Source organism: Hyperolius riggenbachi, chromosome 3 (genome assembly GCF_040937935.1).
Source record: "Hyperolius riggenbachi isolate aHypRig1 chromosome 3, aHypRig1.pri, whole genome shotgun sequence".
Taxonomy (NCBI): domain Eukaryota; kingdom Metazoa; phylum Chordata; class Amphibia; order Anura; family Hyperoliidae; genus Hyperolius; species Hyperolius riggenbachi.
The window spans coordinates 168022364-168046707 of NC_090648.1; the positions used below are offsets into that span (position 1 = coordinate 168022364).

Consider the following 24344-nt stretch of genomic DNA (forward strand, 5'->3'; position numbering starts at 1 on the left):
TCTGGCTCACATGCGTACTGCCCCAGGAAAGGAAGACCAAGAGTCACCTCTGCTGCGGAGGATAAGTTCACCCGAGTCGCCAGCCTCAGAAATCGCAGGTTAACAGCAGCTCAGATTAGAGACCAGGTCAATGCCACACAGAGTTCTAGCAGCAGACACATCTCTAGAACAACTGTTAAGAGGAGACTGTGTGAATCAGGCCTTTATGGTAGAATATCTGATAGGAAACCACTGCTAAGGACAGGCAACAAGCAGAAGAGACTTGTTTGGGCTAAACAACACAAGAAATGGACATTAGACCAGTGGATATCTGTGCTTTGGTCTGATGAGTCCAAATTTGAGATCTTTGGTTCCAACCACCGTGTCTTTGTGCAATGCAGAAAAGGTGAACTGATGGACTCTACATGCCTGGTTTCCACCGTGAAGCATGGAGGAGTAGGTGTGATGGTGTGAGGGTGCTTTGCTGGTGACAAGGTTGGGGATTTATTCAAAATTGAAGGCATACTGAACCAGCATGGCTCCCACAGCATCTTGCAGCAGCATGCTATTCCATCGGGTTTGTGTTTAGTTGGACCATCATTTATTTTTCAACAGGACAATGACCGCAAACACACCTCCAGTCTGTGTAAGGGCTATTTGACCAGGAAGGAGAGTGAAGGGGTGCTGCGCCAGATGACCTGGCCTCCACAGTCACCGGACCTGAACTTAATCGAGATGGTTTGGGGTGAGCTGGACCGCAGAGTGAAGGCAAAAGGGCCAACAAGTGCTAAGCATCTCTGGGAACTCCTTCAAGACTGTTGGAAGACCGTTTCAGGTGACTACCTCTTGAAGCTTATCAAGAGAATTCCAAGAGTGTGCAAAGCAGTAATCAAAGCAAAAGGTGGCTACTTTGAAGAACCTAGAATATGACATATTTTCAGTTGTTTCACACTTTTTGGTTATGTACTGTACTTCCACATGTGTTAATTCATAGTTTGGATGCCTTCAGTGTTCATCTACAATGTTCATAGTCATGAAAAAAAAGAAAACTCTGAATGAGAAGGTGTGTCCAAACTTTTGGTCTGTACTGTATACAGATACACAGGGCGATTATTATTATTATTATTTTTTTTTACAACTGTTTGGGACCTGAACATCTTCAGGTCCACTTTAAAAATAAGCCCCACCGTGTGATGTCACAATGACCCTGCCCCCGCCACGCACTGATTGGCCGCCGGGTCCCCGGAATAATAGAGGGGACTTGGGGATCCCGGCGGCCAAAAAAATAGAAAAAAAGGATTTGGGAGAGAAGCCTGGGTCACGCTGGCAGCGCTGATTGCGCGCGGGACCCAGTTTAGCAGAGGACAGAGCAGATTTTTGACAGCCCGACCTGAGCACGGGCTTACCGCTGCGCACATGGCAATCACAGCCCGTGCTCATGTTGGGCTTACTGCCAGGGAGGCTACAATAAACAGAATTTCAACCTATTTCAGCCTCCCTTCCTGACGCCTAACACTAAAACCTCCCCTTTCCTGACGCCTAACTTTAAAACCCCACCTTTCTGATGTCTAACCCTAAAATCCCACCTTCCTGGCACCTAATCTGAGATCCCCACCTTCCTGGCGCCTAACCTTAAAACTCCCCTTCCTCCGACGCACATAATGTAAATACAAAAAAACACTGTTTTCTAAAACAGTAAATTTCAAAAACGATAAATTTCAAAACTTGAAAACGATACATCTCTAAACTGTAATTCTCAAAAATAAAAAAAAATTGTTGGAAGGGCCCAGGCACTACTGTGACTACTGTGTTCTGCATATGGTGATTCCTGGACCCACAGACAACAGAGGTTTCACAGGTAGACCAACTCCTCCAAGTCTCAACGTCATGGAGGAAATTCCATTAGACAGGCAGTAACTCTAGGAGAGCTAGACAGGGCCACAGAAGATCCTTAACCCATCAGAAGTACCTGTATCCACTTCTATGGGCTAGGATCAACAGGATAAGCAGTGTCAGAACCCTATAAAATTGGTGGGAATGTCACTGACCAAACAACCACAAACCGACTTAATGAGGGTGGTCTGAGTACCTGATGTCCTCTAGGGGTCCGTCATGGCTTGGGGAGCAATATCCATTGAGGGACAGACAGCCCTCTACAAGCTAGACCACAGCACCTTGACTGCTGTGAGGTATCAGGATTTACTCCTTGGAACCATTGTCAGAGCCTATGCTGGCGGAGAGGCAAGAATCTGCAGGCAGTTTCTGGATGATGAAGGAATTGATAGTCTTGACTCGCTCCCATGCTTGCTTAGGGACATCTCAGTCTAACCGACACTGCCAGGTTGCACCTCAGATTGTTTAGGAGCTCAATGATGCCTTAGTCCAAATCTGTGCAAATCAGCATTTCACCCAACAAAATGTCCTAAATATCTCCTTAGCAGCATTGAAATTAGTAATAGGACACCTAGCATCACAAAATGGTTTCCAGAGTTCCCTGCAGCTGCTGATTGGGTGTTTCAGTAGACCAGGGCATTGATATAGTCCATTGAGTCAACCAAATTTTTCTTGCAGCCTTTGCAGGTGTTTAGTTCTGACTTTTCACAATCAAATGATTGATATTTGTTGACAAAGTTTACTTAGCCCAAATCTGAACTGCAACACTATTAGTTTATATTTAGTAGTATTTCTTATGTACCTTTATCCTGCACAACACATCTTGGAGTATAATTTGCTCAATGCTGCAAATAATGGCAGCCTTAAGTGCAAGTATATCAGAACTCTCAAAGAGCAAATTTACATAACAATATATTCCCAGCGAGTAAATTGAAGAAGTAAATGAGAATCAGCACACCGAGTACAGGAATTGCGGACAAATATTATTAAAAGCAACTCAGTATTATTCTACATCTCCCAATGTTTAATAGAGGTCTATCTAATTCCACTAAGATATTTCTCTATCCAACAAGTCATTTTCAATTGCAGAATTATGTTGAAGCTTTGCAGCCATGAAGCAGAGGTCAAAAAGTCAGTCTGTGGGTTTCCAATAGTTGATTGCGATGCTTTGCATACGGAGAAGGTCAGTGAATTCTCCATGGTCCCACTGATTTACTTTCAAAGGGAACATATTAGTTTTTGATGTTTTATGGATGTCTGGTAAGTTAGCAGAGCTGAGGATTGTAAAGAGCTGCAGTAGACCTCTCAGAAAAAAATGCCATATTAAGCCTGCATATTCTTTGTTTCATGAGGCCTTGAAAAATAATTAATAAATGTCAGTGCTAAATAACATCCTTTGTGGCTGAGGTGAGGAGGACCTTCTCACTGGAAGCAAATTATAGCAGAGATCCTCAGAAGACAACGGTATTGACAGGCCTCCATCTCCTCATAAAGCCCAAGAAATAAGCATCATTATTTTACTTACATTTAGTTCCAACATCTTACGTAGCGGTATACATAGTATAAAATACAAATAGTGGGGAGCATTATGCCCCATACAAGCATGCAGAAAAACTGGTATTGTTTAAAGAAAATAAATATGGCAGTCTCCATGTATCTTACCTCAGGTTCCTTTTAATGCAAACATGTGCCATTGTGGGCTGGTTTCAGTCAATTTGACGGGGTGGTGAAATCTATGGGTCACATAATCGAGGGAGTTACAGAGTTGGTAACAGCATTTAAGTTGGATCTGTGAGTGGGAGCTCATTAGCTCTGACATAAGCTAACTGCTTACAGCACTATTCTGTGATGTCATTTGTTGTACTGTATATACTGTAATGTATAGATGCACTTTTAATTCATATACCTGACGAAGCCCTGAGTTAAAAGGCAAAACATATTGGATGTGGGCGGTATATTTAGGAGCAGATGCAGAAAGAAACATGGAAATCTGAAATTGTGTAAAAAGTATTCCTTTGCCAAAGTTGCAAAAGTAAATTTTAACTTTTTTTTTTTTTGCAATTTAAATAGTTTATAGATTGCTGAAAAAGAAAATTATACTGTAATGTCCATGAGTAAGCCATATTCAGCACTTTACTGAACCATCCAAATAAAAGCCCTGCCAGCCTTATTACGTATTTTTCATACCTATGATTAATGACTAGTACTGATAGAAAGACATAAGATAAAAGACTACAGTTACAATGTGCTGTCACATGCAAAATCCTTCATTATTGTACGAAAACAAAACATGAGAAAAAATAATGCAATTTGCAAGCAGACTATTGTTTGATAAATACTGCTTATTTCAAGTTTTTTACTTTATAGATACTGAGTGATATAATAAAATGTATGTTAAAGCGGACCCGAACTCAGAACTTCTTTTCTGCTCTAAAAGATAAGCAACATCATAATATCCTTTAAAGAAAAACATTTCTTTGTTACAGCTGATACAAATCCTGCAATAAATCTGCAGGATCTACTTTCTGCTTTCATGGAAGCAGACATATTGTTAACATGCTGTGTTTACAAATTACCTGCTTTGCCTAGGACTGCTGAGATTCCAGAGCTGGCACAGATGAAAGATCAGATTACACTTGTGATTAGTCACATATCAGGGGGAATTAGACAGGCTAAACTCTTTAACCACTTGCCGACCGCACGCTTATACCGTGCGTCGGCAAAGTGGCAGCTGCAGGACCAGCGACGCAGTATTGCGTCGCCAGCTGCAGCCTAATTAATCAGGAAGCAGCCGCTCGTACGAGCGGCTGCTTCCTGTCAATTCACGGCGGGGGGCTCCGTGAATAGCCTGCGGGCCGCCGATGGCGGCTCGCAGGCTAAATGTAAACACAAGCGGAAATAATCCGCTTTGTTTACATTTGTACGGCGCTGCTGCGCAGCAGCGCCGTAAGGCAGATCGGCGATCCCCGGCCAATCAGCGGCCGGGGATCGCCGCCATGTGACAGGGGACGTCCTGTCACTGGCTGCACAGGACGGATAGCGTCCTGTGCAGCCCAGATCTCCCGGGGGTGGCAGGTAGGAGAGGGAGGGGGAGGATTTCGCCGCGGAGGGGGGCTTTGAGGTGCCCCCCCCCGCAAAATGCCAGCCAGGAGGAGCGATCAGACCCCCCCTGCACATCATCCCCCTAGTGGGGAAAAAAGGGGGGCGATCTGATCGCTCTGAGTGCCCTTTGATCTGTGCTGGGGGCTGCAGAGCCCACCCAGCACAGAACACCTAAAACAGCGCTGGTCCTTAAGGGGGGGTAAAGGGTGGGTCCTCAAGTGGTTAAATACATACAGGGTGCAATTGCTCTAAGTTTTCCTTCTGTCCTGTGCAAGAGTTCAGGTCCACTTTAATAAATGAACAAATGAATTCACAAACCAATAATAATAATTTTCCTCCTTGTGGTGAGAGGGCACATGGCAAGGGGGTTTTGGCATAATGCTCATTTGATGTCCTGCTGCCTTATTTAGGAGGACATAGAGAAGTGGTAGCGTTACTATATCATCCCCATGACAGTTTTATCCCTGCAGCTTGATGAATGATTACTCTGATCTCAATTCACATACACACACCATAGCTACAGTAGCTGCACATCTCTCCTTCCCCTTCCATGTGCAGCAGCCCCCCTTCCCCTCATTTTATGTGCCCCCTCATCCAAATGTAGCATCAAAACACAGCAGCCTTCCTCTTTCACGTACACCTCTCTTGGGCAGCAGCACCCCTTCTATGTGTTTTTTTCCCCATTTGCAGCATCTCTATTCAATTTGCAGCCTCCTCCTCCATATGCCGCAGCCCCTCTTCCATGTGCAGCCGCCCTCTTGGGCTGCAGCTGCACAAGGCCCGGCCTTTGTGGTCTTCCCAGAAATCTGTCCCTGGTGTTAGGTGTAAGTAAATGGACTGCTCGTAATGGGGAAGCAGATGCCAACATTAGGCCAAAATCCTCTCAGGTGTCCTCAGGGTTGAAAATCAGTAATCCATTATAAATGTGTTTTATTGCAGAGGACAACTTGGGGCTGGCTTTGCACATTTAAATACAGATGTATTTATGCGAAAATGGATGTCACAAACAGCCTATGTTTTGATATCATCACATGATGAATTTTTAACTCACTGATTGGTTTGTCACAACCTTGATACTATTTTCCTCTACTGTAGAAATGTCATAGGAGAAAATTTACATTTCTACTCAGGATACTTATGGTCAGAATAAATGTATGGCCTGGGATATGTCCACCATCTGCTCACTGTGTTTGGCATGAATGTACAGCTAAGCCTGCTATGGTAAAGCCCTACCATATGTGTATTACAGATATATATTGTGGGTTAAAAAAAATGGCTGGTGTTATCTGTAAGCAAAATGCCAAAGGCAGCTAAGGATAACTTTTTTTTTTTTTTGCTAACTTTATTATAACGACACATCAAATCAACATAATCGTCCACAGCTCTTGTTTTTCACTTCCTGTCTAGATGACATTTAAAATGGGCTTCTGCCATATCCACAGATATTGAAGAACTTCTGCAAGGCCAGAGACAAGTCTAAAGACCTGAGGCCTCAAAAGAACCTATGATTATTGCTCTAGTTGCTAAGAAAAGCCGCTTTGGCTGCTTTCAAGCTATTATCATGATATATCAAAGCTAGTAGTTTATTAATATTTACTTTATTCATACTTTCTCGTAAATGAAACATTAAAACTGAATAAATAATGCAATCCACCGCAGTAATTTTGCACATTTAATAAGCTCTCCAGATATGGAACATATTGATGGAAAGAAAAGGCAAACAAGGATTTAGAACGTCCTGGACTTTGAGGTTACCTCTGCTTCCACGTGGGCAGAATTTGTGCTCTGCTTTGTGTGCCGCTACAAGGACATCTCAAGGTCAAGTAATGGTAGGACAGAGTAATCAGCATTGTCTGCAATTACCTTAATGTTTCTGCTTACGCTACATGCTATGACACCCATGGAAAAAATGTGTTCATTCATTTTCATAAAACAGATCACTTTGCAAATGATGTACTGTTAAACAGATGTCCGTAGAAGGACATGGACCTTTTTTTCATATTTAAAAGACTAATGAGCCAAGCTATCCAACACTCGCTGGTTTGTTATTTATCCAGGATTTTTATTTTCCTGTTGAAGCCTGCTATAATACAATATGGAATTTTCAAATGTTATGCAGGCTGTCAAAGCAGACTACAGAAATTGACTGTTTTACTCATATTGTAGAATCTGTAGATCTGTTTTTTTTACCTTTCTGTGGTATGACTGCAGCGCTCTTTGGGAGATCACAATCTGTATGGAAGTCTTGGTGTCAGAGCTGGGACTGGGTCCTCCAGGACCCAAGGCTGAGACACCAAAGTGCGCCCCCCATCCCTCCCACCCCAGCCGTCACACACTGATTGTAATTAGAGTATGAGGTGCCCCAGGGCCCCCAACCTCTCAACACCTTATTCTTTGGTTATCTGGCTTGCAGTCACTGCCATGAATCCCCTTTTCTTATTTCTCTTTGCTTTAATTACAGTAGGGCAATGATAGCTGAGTGAGCTGTGCGCCCCCTCCTACACTGCGCCCTGAGGCTGGAGCCTCTCTCGCCTCTGCCTCGGCCCGGCCCTGCTTGGTGTTTACCACCCTGTAGTGCTTCCTGCTGGCACCTGTTGGTCTTTTATATGGAGCAAGAGATGGATACCATTCCATGGGGATACCATTAAAGATAATCAGCATTATGTTATTTATACAATATTAAAGGTTTCAATAGAGTAATGTGGTGTTCATACATCTAGTCTGTAGATGTCACTGTTCTACTTGTATTGCTGCATAAGATTATCTAGACTGCATTGTTGTTGGTTCCTGTTTCTATGAAGACAGAGAGAAGACACTGCTTATGTAGAGAGTGGATGAATCCTGTAAATAAACTTAGTTTAAGATATCCTGTCTTTGTGACTACTGAACACTACAATTAGACATTTGCTTCTACAGAAACACTGAATGTAGAGACAATCTCAATGTATCAGTTGATTGTATAGAACAATTTAGATTATTTACTTCTAGTCAATTGTAGAAGGAGCGATCAAAGTTGACTGTGTATCCATGCAGGGTGCGCAGCTCTGTAAAACCACTCCAAGTGGTGGGAGAGATCTGGCAGCAGACAAAAAAAAGAAGAAGAGCGCACACAATTGTACAGAATAAATATATGGCCAGCGGTCCAAGGAATAACTTCACCTTGAGAAGTTGCTGGTATGCTCGGATGGGTTTTCCAGCAGTAGAGCCTTGTCCCTCTAGCCAGGGACTGGACATGTGGTTTCCACTTCTTCCTCCTCCTGGCTTGTCAATGCAGTGCAGGTGATGAACTCCTGCACAACTGTGTGCAGCTCCTGCACTGCACGTTATGTGAGCGCGTGGGCTCGCTGTGGTCTGTGTATGGCACTTTAGTCCTTTAGTTAACCACACTGATATGTGAGGATGCAAACTGCAGTGCACATGCAGCTGGCTTCTTGCATAAACAGGAGTGGTGTGATGCGTGTGAGTAAAAGCACATCAGAGACCGTGTTCTTATAAGATAGTTTATTAATATAACGCATTTCAGAGAGGTAACCTCCCTTTCATCAGGCAAACAACCTGTTTACCTGATGTGGGATGATCCAGCAGGTCAGATCTTTTTCCCGGTGCATTAGGACGGCTGATTCTTGGCAGAGGTTGTCCAGACTGGCTGCCATGGCTGAGACCTGTTATAATTTAAGTAGGCCTCAGTTTTTTGGACTGAGTTAGTCAAAAAGGCTTGAGGAGCAGACCTGCCTTTTAAGGGGATTTTCTCTTAGAGAGAAAATCTGCAGTTATGTCAGCAGAACTAGAACATACCAAGAAGCTGTTCTATGGACAAGGCCACAGGTCTCCCTGACCTGGGCATGTACCGCCACTAGAACAATAAACATCAGCCATATTTACTAAACAACCAGATTCCTTGTAAGTGGGGCAGAAGCCTCATTGACTATTAATCGAGTAGGTGTGTATGATGACACCACGAGTGGGTCCACCAATAGTCTGGTCTAGGGGATGGCGAATATGATGTCATATTTAACTCTTTCCTAGTCGGTATTAAAACCGATGTGGGCGATCAGAGCTCACTCTGCTTCTGACTTTCCCACTAGATCTAAAGGCTGACTGGAACCTCTAAGTATTTCCATTCTATATGTAATCTGATATAATGTAGGCTGTACATAGGTAGTCTAGTGTAACGTAGTTAGGAAGAAGGTACCTGATTGACTTCAGCAGGAAGTCTAATCAAGAAGCTTGTAACGCAACATGAAGATTGGCGTGGCTAGGATATGATAAACTGTATCTATCTGTATTTCTGTTTCCTGAATAAACTCTGTAAACATTGAAGAAGCCTGAGAAAAGTCTATCTCCTGCTTGCTGTGTTGAGAGTCAAGTTATCTCACAGTCTGTGAGACGCAACTATAAGAAGTTGATGGTGTCGAAGCAAGGTGATTTAGAACAAGTTATAACAAGACCCCTCTAGCATGTGTAGAAGGGTTTAGGGAAGCAGGTGGGGTACATTCCACTGTTCAGTCTGCATTGATCCAAATGTAAACTGAGTTCTATTATAATAAGGCATTTTTGGCCCCACAGATCTCAGTCTAGAGTTGAGTATATATGCTAATCGGGCTTGTATGTATATGCCACAGATCACCCCTTGGCTCTACCTGTTACCAGATTATCTGCTGTTCTCTGCTCTAATCCAAGCCTTTGTACTAGTTACTGAGCACTGCCTGCTCCCCCCACTACATTACCTCTGCCTGGCCTGCCAAATCTGTACCACACTTCTGCTGCCATTGCTGGTGTCCAATCCAAATGCCCACACCTCTACCAGGAGTCTAACAAAGAGGTCCACCTTCTACCTTCTGTCCAAGACAGTCACAATGATTAGTAATTCCAGCAATGTACAAGTTGTGACTTTTCCTGTAGAAGATGATCCTGGCATTTTCCTTTTTGCCTCCTAAGCCATTCTATTGGTTCCTTATTTCAATAGACACCTTGACTGGCTGATAACAAGGCTTTGGAGGACAGCGAGACTATTTTACTTGACTTCAGTAGCTGGTATCCTTAGAAGCACTGATTAGTACATATGCAGTATTTTCTGATGATAACATCTGATTAAATGTTTCTTTAGTAGCTGCTAATTTCCAGGTCCTTTGGTTCTTGACTAGTTTGACCTCGTTCACCACAACTTTAGGTGATTAGTAAAGCTATAAATTACATTTGTTTCAATGTTTTAATTGCATTATGCGAAATACCCTATATGAATGGAAAATGAACAGATGTTTAAGAAATGTGACATTGTATGAACTCTGTGTTGTATCCAGTAAAAGATCAACGGATTATAGAGCATCAGTGTGAGATAACATACGATACTTTATATATTAGTATAACCAAGCATGACAAATCTATACTGATTAATGCACCAAGTACCAACAGGACAGAGAAGCTTTAAAATAAACCTGTGCTCAGCGTGAAGGGGAAAGACTGAAAATCTAATACCTAACTAGGGGCTTGATTCATCAAGATGCACTGCTAAAGCAATGCAGCTTAATGAGAGAAGCGCAAGCTCAGTGCACGCTATGCTGCGGTAGTGCAGGTAGCATGTGCTGGTAACTTACACACGCTCCTTGTAACTAATGGCTGCCCCACTCGTCCCATCCTGAGCCCCTTCGGGTCCAGTGGCTTTCTAGGATGTGAACCCGGCGCTTTGATTGGCCCAATCAGCTGCCTGTCGTTTGACAGGCAGCTGATTGGGCCGAACAACGTGTGGGGATGACATCCTATAAAGCCACTGCACCCAAAGGGTTCTCAGGGTGGGACGAGTGGGGCAGCCATTAGTTACAAGGAGCGTGTGTAAGTTACCAGCACATGCTACCTGCACTACCGCAGCATAGCGTGCACTGAGCTTGCGCTTCTCTCATTAAGCTGCATTGCTTTAGCAGCATGATGAATCACGCCCATTAACCAAATAACTGCGCAATATCCGAACATTGAAAATGCAGATGCTGTTTGCCACCAGGACTGGGACTCCATCTCCCAAGGAAAAGATGCTACTAACGTATAATAATAATAATAATAATTGCAGTATTTGTATAGCGCCTTTCTCCTGTTGGACTCAAAGCGCTTGCGAGGCAGTCACTAGAGTGCACTCAGTAGGCAGTAGCAGTGTTAAGGAGACTTGCCCAAGAAACTCCTTACTGAAATAGGTGCTGGCTTACTGAACAGGCAGAGCCAAGATTTGAACCCAGGTCTCCTGTGTCAGAGGCAGAGCCCTTAACCATTACACCCCCCCCCCCCCCCCCCAATCCATCAGACCTTAATTGCTTGCCAAGTCCTCAGTCCCCCTACTTCTCCCCAATTACTTGCTCAGACTGCTATTGAGGGGCATTTGCCAGTGTCCCCTTTCTCTGCTTGTAGCTTGCTCACTTAGGATGCCTAAGGGACATTTTCCATTAGGTGCTGCAGCTGTTTCTGAATCGTTAGCCATGCCATGCATGGCTACATCTGCAGTATGCCATTCAGATTTGTACCAAAGTGTGATCTGAGTGGCAAAAACACTACACAGATGGGCAGTAGTTCCCTGTGTAGCTCACAAGCAAGAAAACGCTGCAAATCTGTATGTAGTGGAAACGGGCCTAAGCAGGGGCGTAGCAATAGGGGGTGCAGAGGTAGTGACCGCATCGGGGCCCTTGGGCCAGAGGGGCCCCGAAGGGCCCTCCCTCAACTACAGTATTAGCTCTCTATTGGTCCTGTGCTGGTAATAATCACTTCTATAGATACTTTGAATAGTGGTAACCATTAACAAACTGTTCCCCATCCCCTTCTTGCACCTCTGACACTGTAGTTGCCATTGGCAGGTTTTGGTGTGCCGTATCAATTGTTATGTATAGAGTGGTTGGGCGGGCCCCATTGTAAAACTTGCATCGGGGCCCACAGCTCCTTAGCTACGCCACTGGGCCTAAGGTGTTTGCCTCCCTCACGATCACTCATACATATTCACACACTCAACAGCCCTTGTGATGGCACCACTTGAATTTAACCATAGATAGGGGTGGGGTAGCACAGAAAGTGTTTCCAGCTTCAGAAAAATGGATTGGAAAGGGTAAAGGTGTCCAATTTATTAATTGCAGATCTGACTGTAATATTAATTTCCCAGCTTCTCCACAGTTGTTCCTTTTGAACTACAAAGAAAATGATGATTCTCGAGAGTTATCAATAAATTGTAGACCAAAAGGAACAACCAAATTAGCTCATAATAGCTAGCAGAAGTTAGGGAGACCATCTATAATAAATCGATCTATGCCAGTGCTCTTTCAACTTGGGATGTTAACCGGTTCAGGGCCGACTGTAATAAAAAATTTGCTGCACTTGTGGCTGCCTAAGCCTGATGTGGCATAGTTTTAACGCCGCTGGATCCTGTGCAAGGGGCGCAATAGCACATTCCCACCGGCACATAACTCAGCTGTCTAAAGACAGCTGAGTTCTGTACCTCAGTCAGGAGCTGTTTTAATTGGCCCTAACTCCGCTGAGATTCTGTTTAATGCATAATTACATTATTACCCAATCACAATGCCTTTATTTTGGATAAGCCACACACACTACCAGCCAATCATTTTTCCAAGCTTGTGCTAAGTGCAGCCAATCACAATAGCCCTGATTTCAAAGTGTCACAAATATGATGTCATCTCTGTACATGCTCAGAGTATACCAACCAAATACAAAAATACAGTGCTTCACTTTTCTCTTAAAACCAAATGTATTTACAATAGACAGAGAAAACACTTGTCCATGCAGAAAAAGCATCAGTTTTCTGCTATGTCTTTTTCTATGGTTTTTCATGTGAATATTCATATTGGGCAAGTGAAAAAAAAATAATTTTCATATAATTTCCCCCTTTGTAAAAAAAAAAAAGAAAATGCATCAAAAATGCATGCAAATTGCATGTGTTCTTGATTTCCCATAGGAAAGCATTGAATGTGAATGACATGCGATTCACATAACACATGCAGAAAGACCCTGTTGAGCGAATATTAAATGCCCAAAATATCACATTGCGAATCACACAGCGAAAATGCAAGTGGATAGCACTCCTCTATTTCATGTTTCCATATGCCCAGGTCTAAGGGTCAGACAGCACTGCAGGCCCAATCTGAATCCAGAAGAAAGTAAAGACCGGTGCCATCTATTGTAATTCAGCTCTTTTCTTTATTTAAGACACATAGACATATTGCAGCAGCATTAAGCGACATTTTTGGGCGGAGCATGTATTTCCCCGCTCTGTGGCAAAACACATGCAATTAAAATAAGTATGCTCCCTGCCTAAGGGCCTGTTTCCAATACAGCTAGAAGCTCCCCTCCTATCTCTTAGTAACTTTGGCAAGCCACGACAACTACATAGAGGTGCAAAAAAAGCTGGACCCAAAACAGAACAGTTGCACATTGCAACTAATCAAAGTTTTCATTTGAGAGTTCAAATTTGACCGATTGCATTTGGTTGCTATGCTACACTTCCTGCAGTTTCTTTACACCCTTGTTGGCCAAAATATTGTGCAGTCACAGCAGCTTCATTCTTGTGTATAAACTACTAGGCCACTACTGCCTTGTGAAATGCTGCCTGCAGGGTCAGATTTACCATAAGGCACTGTAGACACATGCCTACAGGCGCCTGATGATAGAAAGGGGCTCACTCTGCTCTTCGAGTGCCTTCCTTCCTTCTTCCATATGCAACTTAGTACTGAGGGTACATCTGGCTACCTACTACTAAGGGGCTTCTGTAGCAATCCATGATGGGCAAGGGAAGTAAGGGAGAAGTGATATCTGGGCCAGCCAGCACTTTTGTGGAGCGGTTTGGCGGGGGTTGTAGGTTCATCAAAGGCGAAGTCGAAGGTGCCAGGATATCTGTGCCTATAGGCTCCTGTGATGTAAATCCGGGCCTGGCTGCCTGTTATATAAGACAAATATTAGCAACTCCAAATATTTGCATTATATTTATCAGTGGCCACCTATAGAGTGCTTGTGAAGATAAGTGGTATTTAAAAATAGAATTTACCGTAAATTGGCTGTTTTGAAATATAGTGGCAGGGCCTAATACATTTTACCTACTGGAGTTCCTCCAAGATAGATGGATGCTGCCATTTAACAGTTGTTTAAAACAGGAAAGCTAAAGTGAGCTATTTTTCTTTATCTTCTGTAATCTATATTCTGAATATTGAAGCTGTAGTTGGATGTCAGAATAACCTTGCACTGTTATATCCACTCTTCATAGATGAATGTGCTGGTTGTCTGTATGCCAAGCAAAGCTCAGTAAAAGGTTTTCTGATTCACGTCTGTGGGATGGCCCATTGTTTGTCAAGCTTTAAAGAGGAACTGTAACCAAAGATTTAACTTCATCCCAATCAGTAGCTGATACCCCCTTTCCCATGAGAAATCTTTACCTTTTCTGTAATAGATCACCGGGGGGACTGTATGGCTGATGTTGTGGTTAAACCCTCTCCCACAGAGTGATGTCAGGACCTAGGTCCTGACATCACACTTCCCTGACATCACACTGTCTGTGGGAGCCTTGTTGCATTGTGGGAGATAACAGCTGTTTTCAACTGCCAAGCAACCGGTAATATATATATATATATATATTCTGTAGCCATCCTGCCAACATGGTTATCCAGTACCTGTGCAAAGTATACTCTCTGTGTAATCATATTGCTGGGATTTGTAGTTCTATGAAATCAGCTCTGAAACAGTTAAATGCATAGTTTGCTGTACACAGTTTTCACTCCTACATCTAGGTGGAAAATGTTTCTCACCAATAGGAGAGCAGATTTTATACTGTGGGGATTTTATAGCCAATGAGAGTAGTAAAAATGTTTCTGTAGCGTGTTAGCCAAACAAATTATGTAGGTACAAAAAAAACAAAGTCTTGTAAAAGTAATACCTTTTAATGGCTAACTGATAAAGTTAAATTATGCAAGCTTTCTGGGATCTAGTCCCCTTTTTCAGGCATATTTCTAGATGTTAGCTGAAGTAAAAAACTGATGCAGGTAAATAGTAAACACATAGATGGCAGTTGTGCTGGTTACTGTTTAGCAGTTAGATGTCAGGTGATCAGCAGGCTGGAGCCAGTGAGCTCATGCAAGCAAACATGAAATCTGGCAGGTTTCTGAAGATCATGAAGCCAAGTCAATCATGTTACATAGGAGTCATGAATCCTGTTCCACAATTGAAACCTTCTGTTAATGTCTTAAACATTTTCATAAATTTGTACTCAGAAATCTTTCTTGCTTGTTCATTTTTGAAGTTACCCTTAAGAATAAGTACTTTGCATGCTGTGTCCTGGTTCACAGAAGTGTTGCCCCGCAAGAGGAATCTATATAGGAAAAACAGGACAAAAACTGCGCACAAGGATGAACCATAACCGCTTTAAAATTAATGAGGGTAAAATGGACAAACCAGTGGGTCAGGGTCAAAAAGCAATACCGCAAAGCGGTTGCCCTGTGGAAATTAGTTCATGCTACATTAGCACTATCCAGGAGCGACACAGGGAGGCTTTCCTGGGGCGCTCCAGGGGGCATTGAGAAGCCTCCCTGTGGTGCTCCTGGATAGTGCTAAATTAATGTAGCATTAACTAATTCCCACAGGGCAACCGCTTTGCGGTATTGGTTTTTGACCCTGCATAATTTGCCATGTGAAAGCAAATGCATACTTGCATGAGCAATGCCTCATGATAAGCCAATTAGGCCAGATTTGCAAAGCCAGATTTGTTAGGGTTAAACTCGTTGTTTGAGCACGCATACATTCTCTTGTGGTAAGCATTTTCATACTTGTACTCTTTGGAGAGAGGAGGTGGATGGCTTGCTAGGTGGTGTGAGCTGTCTGAGCCTGTCCTCCACCCCCCCCCCACCCCCTCTGGAGTGTTGTGTATAAGCCAGCCCTGAGCTCCAAAGCTTGGGGTGACCCATGCTTTACTCCTTTCCCATGTGGTGCCCCCAAGTTAATGCACATGTAGCAGAATGTAATGGACGTTAAGTAAGTGCCTGTTTTTAATATTGGGAGGTGGGTGCGGACCCCCCGACGCTGGCCACGCTTGCGGGGGTCACCTGCGCCACCCAGCCTCCCTCTCTGTGGTGCCGCTGTGGTTCCCAAGCAGTGATAGAGCTTTGGGGCCCTGCGCCCCCCCCCCCCCGGTTGTATGGGGGCATTGGGAAGTCTCCCCGTGGCGCTCCTGGATAGTGCTAATGTAGCATGAACTAATTCCCAAAAGCACCGCTTTGCGGTATTGGTTTTTGACCCTGCATAGCTTGGCATGTGAAAGCAAATGCATATTTACATGAGCAATGCCTCATGAATAGCCAATTAGGCCAGATTTGCAAAGCCAGATTTCTTAGGGTTAAACTTAGTGTTTGACCACGCATACCGTATATACTCGTGTATAAGCCGACCCGAGTATAAGCCGACCCCCCAACTTTTACCCCAAAAAACTGGGGAAAATGATTGACTCGGGTATAAGCCGAGGGTGGAAAATGCATTAAGCGGACCTGAACTCAGAACTTCCGCTCTGCTCTAAAAGATATCCAACAGCATAATAACCTTTAAAAAAAACATTTTAACCTTTAAAAAAAACATTTCTTTGTAACAACTGATACAAAACCCTCAATAAATCTGCAGTGTGCCCACTTCCTGCTTTCATGGAAGCAGACATAGCATTAACATCCTGTGTGCACCCATTAACTCTCTGCTGAGACAGACACCTGAAGTACAACTTGTGCTTAGTCACAGAAGTGGAAATGAAGACAGGCTAAACCCTCTGAAACCATACAGGGTGCATGAGAGGGAATTAGACAGGCTAAACTCTCTGACAACATACAGGGTGCATGAGAGGGAATAAGACAGGCTAAACTTTGTAAATACATACATGGAGCATTTCACTCCCTCTGTCCTGTGCAAGAGTTCAGGTCCACTCAGCCCAGTCAAGTAGCTCAGTGCAGCCGCATAAGCCCCGCCCCCCGCCGCCTCGTGTTGTAAAGTGGTACGATTGCTACCTTGTTTTCCCCCACGCTCCGTGTGCTGCCTCATAGGAATATGTCCTGCAGCCCTCTCTATCCCGTGTCCCGGTCTGGGTATGCAGAGGTGCGGTGCGTGCGTTTCACTTACCGATGCACGCATTGATTCCTCTCCAGGCCAGTCGCAGGCTCCTTGTTATGACGCCCTCTAGTGGCGCCTCTTATCATATGCATCACTGGAGGGCGTCATAACAAGGAGCCTGCGACTGGCCTGGGGAGGAATCAAATGCGTGCATCGGTAAGTGAAACGCACGCACCGCACACCGCAGATCTGCATACCCAGACCGGGACACGGGATAGAGAGGGCTGCAGGACATATTCCTATGAGGCAGCACACGGAGCGTGGGGGAAAACATCGTACCACTTTACAACATGTGGCGGCGGGGGGCGGGGCTTACGCGGCCACATTTAGCTGTTACATTGCTGTTACATTGCGGCGCAAGATGCAGGGACGGGGGGGGGGAGGGGGGGAGCGCACCACAAAATACTATTGACCCGTGTATAGGCCGAGACCCCCACTTTGGGGGCATTTTTTTTACCTCAAAAACTCGGCCTATACACGAGTATATACGGTACATTCTCTTGTGGTAAGCATTAGATTAAAGGTTTTTCTGAGTTTGATTATAACAGACTGTTTATACATTTGTCATTTAAAGTGCACTTAATGATTTACTGTGACTTTTGGGATTCAACTTCTCTGGATTTTCTAGTACTTCTTTGGGCCAAACCTTTTCCAAAGACTTTGGAGGGGTCATTCTCTATGGTATTCTTTTGCAAGCAACTGTTGGTATTCCATTATTGTCATAACTGTGAGTTCAGATGCTATGACCTATCTGTTAGAACATATTGCTAGAAGGTAAATTGTTAATTTTATCTTTATTACTGGGTCTCCGGATCCAATAAAATTGCTTAGCATTATACTGCTGGTTCATATGTATCACTGGAGGTCGTGGGTGTCACCGGAGTTGGATAAGAGCAGGACCCATCTAACACAGCTACACCTATGGGTGTGCTACATATCTATAAAAATAAATAACCTTTTAGCTTATTGCATTGTTAGGGGGTGTGGTTATAGATAATGGCAGTTTGTCTGGTTGGGCAGGTTTGTCTGTCAGTAGTAAAGATGATTAAGTGCAGAGTGCAGACTGATTGTGGATCAAACAATATGAACAAATTACATGCTGAATATCAATCATTTCATGATCTCTCTTCTGCTTTTTAACTTCTCACATTGCAATGTATTTTTTTTTCTCCTTTTCGCTAAAGTTCTTTTTTTAAGGTCAACCTTAAAGAAACACTTAAGGCAGAAAAAAAAATTAGTTTTACTCACCTGGGGCTTCTACCAGCCCCCTGCAGCAGTCCTGAGCCCTCGCAGCCACTCACGAATCCTCTGGTCTCCCGCTGCCAGCTAGTTTCATTTTTGCCGACAGGCCCATCAGGACTGGCCACGCGTAGCTTTTTCCGCATTCCCGACTGTACAAAAATACGCGTTGCCGCATTACGAATGCATAGATATGCGGCAACACGTATCTTTGTACGCCTTGCGGCCCGCAATAGCGCTAATTGCAGTCGGGAATGCGGAAAAAGCTACGCGTGGCCAGTCCTGACGGGCCTGTCGGCAAAAACAAAGCTAGTTGTCAACGGGGGATCAGAGGATTAGTGAGTGACTGCGAGGGCACAGGACTTCTGCAGGGGGCTGGTAGAAGCCCCAGGTGAGTAAAACTCATGTTTTTTTTCTGACTTAAGGTTCACTTTAAGTGAGGTAATACTTACCTAAGAACAGGGAAGGCTGGATACTATAGAGCCTTCCCGTTCCTCTATGTTGGCTGCCGTTTTTGCATCCTGCACGGTTTATCTTCTTTGACCAGCTAGGTTGAATAGCGCTTTGGTAGTCTTTGGCAGCCTTAAGAAGTATTTGCATCCCTGAGAACACAAGCACATTCGTATGGTGTATGCGTAAGTCCAGACTTGCTTGTGCGGAGATGCGTTCATTTTCAGAAGAACTTGGGGGTGCGAATACTACCGAAGGCTGTCTGAAGACTACAGAAGCTATGTGTGTTGCTAGGGCTAAGATCTGTGGCCTGTGCCTGGGATCTATTTTGAAGTGCCCTGGACCTCCCACAGAGCTGCACGGTGGGGCGGAACTATTTACCTGCTTTGGCTGCTTAGTCTCTGGAGTCTGTAGACATCTTCAGTATCAGGCTTCTCCCCCTAGTGTCTGTGTGAATCAGATTCTTGAGAGTAAAGCGCTGGTTACAGAAGATGTCCTGTCTGGCAGAACGGCTGGGGCAGAGTAGATGCTCTGCTACTCTGCTGTGTAGGAGAAGGAGCCTGCCAGCACTACAGAGAGGCTGTGGAGAAAGAGTTTCTGCCAGTAAGCTTCAAACAATGTACTTGAGGATAGAAAATGCTTGGTACACAGGATACAATTTTTCTGTTAGATTTACCTGCCAGATCTATTTTTTTCCAACAAGTCCGTTTTTAATTCCCAATGATTTTCCTAACGATTTCCATTCACTTCTGTGGAAATCGATCGAAATTGAGATTGGACATGTTGGAAAAAATCGATCTGGCAGGTAAATCCAACAGAAAATTGTATTGTGTGTACCTAGCATAAAGGTGCCTATACATTGAGCCGATTAGCGGCCGATGGATCGCTCAAAATCGATCGATCAATCGATCGCAAATCGATTGACCAATCGTTCGTTTTGTGGCCGATTTCAAACGATTTCAATCGATCTGACATGATGGAAAATCTAGGTCGATCTGTTGAGATTGCTTATCATTTTACATTGGACCTAATGGAAATCTGATGGCAAAAAAAATGCCATCAGTTCGTTTTTCAATAGATTTCATACTGAAATCTATTGAAAATCTGTTCCTAGTAAACAATTTTCCTAAACACATCAGATACAGCAGAAATGTATCTGATGATCTATCTGCTGCTAATCTAACGAGTGTATGGCCTGCTATAGAAAGATGGTGTATAGCAACAGGGCTGAGTGCAGCGAGGCTGAACAGTGTCTTTCTGTCTTCCAAGTGGGTAAGCTGTCTCTTTTGAACTCTGTGCCTCCTGCTTCCTTATCATTCTGTGGACCAAGTTGTTTGCTTTGCTTTTTTCACCATAATAGGTTCTATTGTTTGCACAACACAGTTTGAATTAAAGGTGTGTTTACTGTTTTGAACGTTGTATTTTTGTTTATCTCTAGTAAGATTTGGTCTTCCTACTACATAGAGCATTGATAAATTATTTATGTCTCATGCACAGGCACTTTTTTAAACCAACCATTTTGGGGCTATTCTATATCTATCTATTCGCTCCCAATTCTATGCACTTTATGGAAATCATTTGATATGAACTATAAAAAGTTTCTTCTGCACGTTGCACTTTATGTTGTTGTATGCTGCTGACCGTTTTTGAAACTGACAATGCCATATCATGATGTATAAACTCTTTTGGTATATAAAGGATAGTGATAGGTCTGCGACCTATACCCCTTTGCGCATATCGCCTATATTGGGTGTTATGGAGTGATCTTTAGGATATGATTTTTCTTTGCTTTATTGTTTTCTTATAAAGTGTTTAGCAACAGTAACACCTGCACTATCATTTAAATTGAAGCAAAGTGTCTTATTATAACATCAGATGTGAATAAATTTGACATTGTGCAATGTGGCAGACATACCAGCAATGAAGGACGGTGGGTGGAGGGTGACTACGAAGCCTGACAGCTGTTTTGCACAGTGCTACACTTCACATCACAAAGCGGCTGTGAGGCTTACCTAGTCCGGATCAGTTAGTAATGGCGCACAGCGCCTATGCATAAAAATGGCGCCGCATTAAAAAGATACGCTTATCGCTATTTATCGTTAGTACTGCATAATAATGGCGCACAGGGAAAAAAGAAGAAAAACGGAACACACTAACGTTATTTATCAATAGCGCCGTTCATATACCAAACAGTAGACGTTATTGGGCACAGTAACGTTATTTATCAATAGCTCCCTACATAAGCCAAACTGCAGGCGTTGTTTAACTGCAAAATGGTGAATGGATTTAATGCAACACTGTCAAGTTTAGGGTTAGGCACCACCGGGGGGGTGGCTAGGGTTAGGCACCTCCAGGGGGTTGGTTAGGGTTAGGCACCACCAGGGGGGTGGTTAGGGTTAGGCACCACCAGGGGGGTGGTTAGGGTTAGGAACCACCAGGGGGGTCTTAGGGTTAGGCACCACCAGGGAGGTGGTTAGGGTTAGGCACCACCAGGGGGGTGGTTATGGTTAGGCACCACCAGGGGGGTGGTTAGGGTTAGGCACCACCAGGGGGGTGGTTAGGGTTAGGCACCACCAGGGGGGTCTTAGGGTTAGGCACCACCAGGGAGGTGGTTAGGGTTAGGCACCACCAGGGGGGTTGGTTAGGGTTAGGCACCACCAGGGGGGTGGTTAGAGTTAGGCACCACCGGGGGGGGGGGGTTTAGGGGTTAGGGATAGGTACAGAGAGGGTTCTGTGTTAACGCTAAATAACGATAAGGCTTTAACGCTAAATAACGATAAGGCTTTAAAGAGACTCTGTAACATTAAAAAGATCCCCTGGGGGGTACTCACCTCGGGTGGGGGAAGCCTCCGGATCCTAATGAGGCTTCCCACGCCGTCCTCTGTCCCACGGGGGTCTCGCCGCAGCCCTCCGAACAGCCGGCGACTGTGCCGACTGTCAGTTCAATATTTACCTTTGCTGGCTCCAGCGGGGGCGCTGTGGCGGCTTTCGGCACGGAAATAGACGGAAATACCCGATCTCCGTCGGGTCTGCTCTACTGCGCAGGCGCCGGAAATTTGCGCCTGCGCAGTAGAGCAGACCCGACGGCGATCGGGTATTTCCGCCTACTTCGGAGCCGACAGCCGTCAGAGCGCCTGCGCAGGAGCCAGGAAGGTAAATATTACGTCACCGCTGCACGGAGGGCTGCAGCGAGACCCCTGATGGATGGAGGACGGCGTGGGAAGCCTCATTAGGATCCGGAGGCTTCCCCCACCCGAGGTGAGTACCCCCCAGAGGATCTTTTCATGTTACAGTTCCTCTTTAACGTTACATAGCTATAAGCGACAAATGGATTAGCGGCAATACCCCGCGCCATTATTCGCAGGTGCCATTTTCAGATGGATCCTACCTAGTCACCCTCCTCCCACCGTCCTTTCTTGCCAGTATGTCTGCCACATTGCACAATGTCAGAGTTTACTCACACCTGATGTCATAATAAAGGACACTTTGATTTGAAGCTTACTATGTAATGCACTGAAGGAACTTCCTGACCAGAGGTGGTTAGTTAGTGTGTACAGAACAATAAGGCAACCCCTAATTTAAACTTTGTCTTACCGTCATTGCATTAAATAACATAAATTCTTCCCCACTGCTGTGTAATCCTTGCATTGGGCCACGCAGCCCAGCAGCAAAGCCCAGCACACAAGCCAGGTAACTTTACCTAGCTTTGTTTACAGGGATACTGCCCATTTATGTGGTATACTGCTTATTTATGCTTTTTTTGGGGGGGGGGGTGGGGGTGCGGGGATTCTTCTTTCCATTAATGGAGAGAAAGCTTCATCCAACATTTTACTGGGCAGGCCTACTTACACCACTGCTAAGTTTATGTACATTAGACTCCACCCATGGCCATGCCCACATTCTATTTGTTCACGCCCATTTTTAGGCATGGCAGGAGTGCCCAAGGGAGCACCCCCCCAAGATATTTTAGTATCCTAGCAACCCCTCTGACCGAAGCACTGTCAGATTGAGAAAGGTTAACCGGGAACACTGCAGGAATGATGGGCAGGTCAGAGGAATGAGAAGGCTCCATAGTGTCCAGTCTTTACTCTTTGTACGTAAGTATCAAACCTTAAGTGAGTTTCCTTACTTCTGGTTTGCTTTAAATCATCTTGATAATGTAAATTTATTCTTATTTGGAGTCTCAAAAGGTCCGTATATACACCCACAATTACTGTTGGCAGGCATCGTGACTCAGTTCCTTGGGCGATCGTTTGGGACACAGTTCTGTACAGAGGCATCACTAGCCTACAGGCTAGTGACTCATCGGTTGCTATTGAGGGGGAGGAGGGATGATGGCACAGTGCAGCATCACAGAGCAGGTAGGTTGTGTAAGAGTACAAGTGGCTCAACCTGCACTCTCAACCAAGATGATCCAGCACTCCAGATCTCCTGGTGACACAGCGAGAGCCACCATACAAAGTTTTTTGCCAAAATAGCATTGGCCAGCTACCTCAGCAGAGAACAATCTAGCATGTGTAGAAGGCTTATTTTATTTATGTATTTATTGTATTTATAAAGCGCCAACATATTACACAGTGCTTAGGCAGTGCTTAGGCTACGTTTTACAGCGGCTGTTGCATTATCTGTAACAGCAGGAACTCAACACAATGGAATGGGGAAGCAGCGCCGCATGTTGTCTGTGCATTGCGTCGCATTAAATGAAGCATACAGTGAATGAAAACAGCTTCACTGTTACTGTTAACATGCATGCACAGTGTGTTAGAATACCGCACTCCAATAAACTACAACGCACCTGCGGCACTGTGAACGTCGTCATAGGTGGTGCACTGCAGTGCGGTGTTATGCCACAACGCACCACTGTAAATGTAGCCTTAATATTGGACAGTAATTGTCCCTTATGGCTCAGCTAAATTTGCTAAAGCGCAAGTTTTGTGACCATATTAGCTTGTTGCCTATTAAATGTTGCTATCAAATGGTTGTTGTCTATTAATTGTATTGTTTTCTTTTTTTTAGGTGAGAAAAGAAAGCTGGATTAAATTTCAATGAAGTGTTTAGCACTTTCACGGGCCCTCCCTATGACACTCATCTCTTCAATACACACTTTCTACATCTTGTTTCAAATGACGCACATAATGTAAGCAAAATTAATTAAATTCTGCAGTGAATTAAGCCTGTATAATGTAATCAATTATTTTGCGTTATGTTTGGGGCGTTCATAATGAAAACGGGAGTAGGTAATGTTCTCTTGCAGCAGCAGAGTTCATATTTAAGATATCACCATTAATTACCAGCTGTACAAATTGGAAAACACACTCTCACAAAAGGCTAAGAGAACCTGACATAAAAATTAACTGATAGGATAATAAATGTTGTATCTGAAGAACTAACCATTAGAGTTGGGCCGAACGGTTCGCCTGCGAACGGTTCCATGCGAACTTCCGTGGTTCGCGTTCGCGTCCCGCAGGCGAACTTTTGCGGAAGTTCGGTTCGCCCTATAATGCACCATGAGGGTCAACTTTGACCCTCTACATCACAGTCAGCAGGCCCAGTGTAGCCAATTAGGC

General features: G+C 44.2%; 1 protein-coding gene across 3 annotated transcripts in view; it reads left to right on the forward strand.

Moving 5' to 3' along the window:
- WDR93 (WD repeat domain 93) overlaps nt 1–23949 on the forward strand; it is a 147941-nt gene extending 123992 nt beyond the window's left edge. The window contains exons 17-18 of one of the 3 annotated variants that reach the window (XR_011030264.1): nt 6655–6803; nt 23794–23949. The gene's annotated coding sequence lies outside the window, so the exon portion shown is untranslated. The remainder of the gene's footprint in view (nt 1–6654; nt 6804–23793) is intronic. The other 2 variants (XR_011030265.1, XM_068275213.1) reach the window with 2 other exon arrangements.
- The last annotated feature ends 395 nt before the right edge of the window (nt 23950–24344 follow it).